The 3,145-nt window shown below is 38.6% G+C and overlaps 1 long non-coding RNA gene across 1 annotated transcript; it reads left to right on the forward strand.

Annotated features, from left to right (window-relative positions):
- Positions 1-722: 722 nt before the first annotated feature.
- On the forward strand, positions 723-1,626 carry LOC106944083 (uncharacterized). The gene is made up of 3 exons (XR_001424102.1): positions 723-825; positions 1,030-1,191; positions 1,304-1,626. It is a non-coding gene; the product is annotated as an uncharacterized LOC106944083 (long non-coding RNA).
- Positions 1,627-3,145: the final 1,519 nt, after the last annotated feature.

The raw sequence follows: 3,145 nt of genomic DNA on the forward strand, positions 1-3,145 counted from the left end.
TTCTCTTTAAAATGTTTATTTACTATCCTAATGTGTCTGCCACTTATCCTGTTGTTCCTCCAGGCTGGAAAAACCAGGCATTCTTCTGTTGGTTCATGTGATTCGTCCTACACCCAAAGGCCACAAGAAGAATCCAAAACAGCTCATGTCAAACTGTGGACCATGTTTTCAGATATGTACAGGTATGCTTTGTAGAAGCACTTTCTCATTGGCTTTGTTTGCTGTCTGAATGTAGCTGTTCTGCTAAATATATTTAATAATTTTTATTATTCGTCTTCTTATCATTATGTCAAAGATGCAAGCCAGTCTTGAAGCCTTCCTCATTGCCGTGCAACCAGGACAGCCCGTCCTCCTGCAGGTGAAAACAAGAGCAGCACCAAAGACACTTCACCATCAGTGATCACAAGACCATCCATGGCTGCTTCCAATGAACTTTCAAAGCACACTTCACCTTCAGTGCAAAGTACCATGAATTCTTCTATAACTTCTGTACATTAATCCAGCCTACAGTTTTCAACATTGATGTGACTTGCACGACAATTGAAAAGTTTAAGATCCTTGCTTTTACTTTACCTGCAGAATGGACATTCTTTACTATAATGATCATTTAAATGCATACTCTGTCAATAAGAGGATTTGTTTTATGTTCTTCCAATTAAGGACTTGGTTTATTACAGTCCCTGTGGCAAGCAGTTTTCTGCATGGTCAGCATTGATGGCCATATTCTTTGAGAGGGTCCAGCCAACATTCCAGACAGGACAGTGTTGTCCATCTTCTTCATCTTCAGCCTCCAATGAGGCAGCCAAGACTTTGGTTCATTCAACGGTAAAACCATTCCTGTATTTTTTTTTTACAATGACATGGTTTTAAAGCTCTAAAGCAAGTTATGATTAACATTTGACAAAGGTGGTGATGTTTTCTCTTTATGTAATTAAAAACAGCTTTATTTATATATTGTACCAGCTGTATTCAAAATGCCACACTATTTGTATTCTCAGGAATTTTCCCATTTTTGATTTTGTTTTTTAGTCGCTTCATTGGGATTAACCCAGAAAGGGGCACAAAAGCCGGTCATGGGAAGATGGTATCCAAAAAGACAGGAAAGACCATTCAAAAGAAAAAGTGACGGTCAATGTTCAGGTTTCCACCCTCATCAAAAACCTGATGGACTTTGAGTGGCATCTCATTCAGGTTAGTTGTTCTTTTCTTTTCTTTGAAATCTTTCTGTTTCCATATTATTTAGGATCTAAATTGTATTGTCTTTTTCCATGTTGGACGGTGCCTTCATCTGCATCTAATAAAGTAAGTGCCACTTGGACTCTTGAAAACCATTAATAGTTCACATTTTAAAACCCTGTTAGAATTCCACATTATTTCAGCCATGTTGAATTTTAGGTTTTGGAAGTAATTTTTCTTTGATTTGTTTAGTGATAACCAAAGCATGGATATTTCTTTAAGAACTGTGTTTTTATGTTCATAAGATTGTAGAAATTAATGAGTTAAACCCAGTTTATGTCACTGTAAACTGAAAGTCTTCAATTTTTATTCCAGTGTTGGTGAAACTATATATTGACTTTGAAGGCCTATTTTATACCAGTTCTCTGAGGAATGGTTATGTGTCACTCATTTTGAATGTTTGAATATACTGGAAATATATGTGGTTTGGTGCCTTTAAATATTCTGTTCTGACGGTTACTTATCACATCCTCTTCTGTGTTATGTGAAGTTCTGATTATGCATTTTAGAACCGCATCAATTGTAGCACTTCTAAGAAGCTTACACTGGGTTAGGTATTAATGTCCTATCGTAAAACTAAGACTGTACTAATATGTTTTTAGACTTAACTTTAATCAGTCAAACCGATTTGCTCAGGAATATATTAAATATTTGAGTGAACCAAAATATTACAACTAGATGTTACCTGACTTAATATCTGTGTTTAACTGTCATTTGGGAAAGCCCAAATGAGTCAGGTGTTCTAAACCTGGACCAGCTGGCAGCAGGCGAGGGGAGCTGGGTGTTAATACAGCAGGAGCAGACGTTTCCGAAAACGTCGGACAGATATTGCAATTAGGTGATGCACTGATGAACCGAGCAGAAATGTGAGATTTATACATCTACAAACATTGTTTAAATCATGTTGTGTCACGGCTGCTAAGCAACATAACCCGAGGTGGAGGCTAGGCAGCTAGCTGAAGGATACAGCTTCTCTCTGCAATGCTCTCTGCCTTCACAGGACCCCTCTTCTGTAGACCGGGTCGTTTCTCAAGCCCAAGACAGAATAAGCTTGAAAGGATGAAAGACCCTGAACTCGGACACAAAGCTCTAGTGGTCTGGAACACTTATTTTTGTATATTTTTTGCATCTCTTTTTTTGTTTGCATCTTTTCTTTGTTTTTCTCGTTTGCTGCGCGTTTGCACCTGTCGGCCACCGTAGTATTTTAACGATTCTGTATTTTACTTCTGCTGGGCTCCATATGGTTATGTGTATTTGTTATAAGTTGCATTGTGATCACTGTTATGTGTAGAGTGTTATGGGGTTCCCCTGTCTGACTGCTGACTCCCACTCACATGTGATGGACCTGTCATTTGGGTGAGGGATCAGGGGAGCGGGAGGACCCGGACCAATGCTGACAGAACACCGGAAGAGCGGAGAGTTCAGTGTGTTTTTAGCAGTGAAGCTATTCAGTTGAGTGTAACGGTTTGTTAGAGACGCAGCTGCTCGCTCTTATTTCTAATAAACCCTGTTGGCGGTACTACGTCTGCGGTGTGTTGGCGTCATTACAGTATTTACTTGCAGTACACCACCACTTTAAAAGATAATTACAGGATTGAAAAGGTAAATGTCCAGTAAAATACTGGTATCTACAGACGCCAGCTTTTTTTTTTTATACCGTTTTTCTGAAAGAACGGTAAAAAAAAAAACCTGGCATCTGTAGCTACCAGTATTTTTTTATCGTTCTTTCAGAAAAACGGTAGATTACCGTTCTTTTGAAAGAACGGTAAAGTACTGGCAGCTATAGATGCCAGTATTTTACCGTTCTGTGAAAGAACGGTAAAATACCGTCAGGTTTAATTATGGTACAGCTACTGTGGATTTACAGTAAACTTCTGGCGTCTATAGCTGCCAGTATTTGACTGTAAAT

This window comes from Poecilia latipinna, unplaced genomic scaffold (assembly GCF_001443285.1).
Source record: "Poecilia latipinna isolate Pla-1442-1.1 unplaced genomic scaffold, P_latipinna-1.0 Scaffold6834, whole genome shotgun sequence".
NCBI lineage: Eukaryota > Metazoa > Chordata > Actinopteri > Cyprinodontiformes > Poeciliidae > Poecilia > Poecilia latipinna.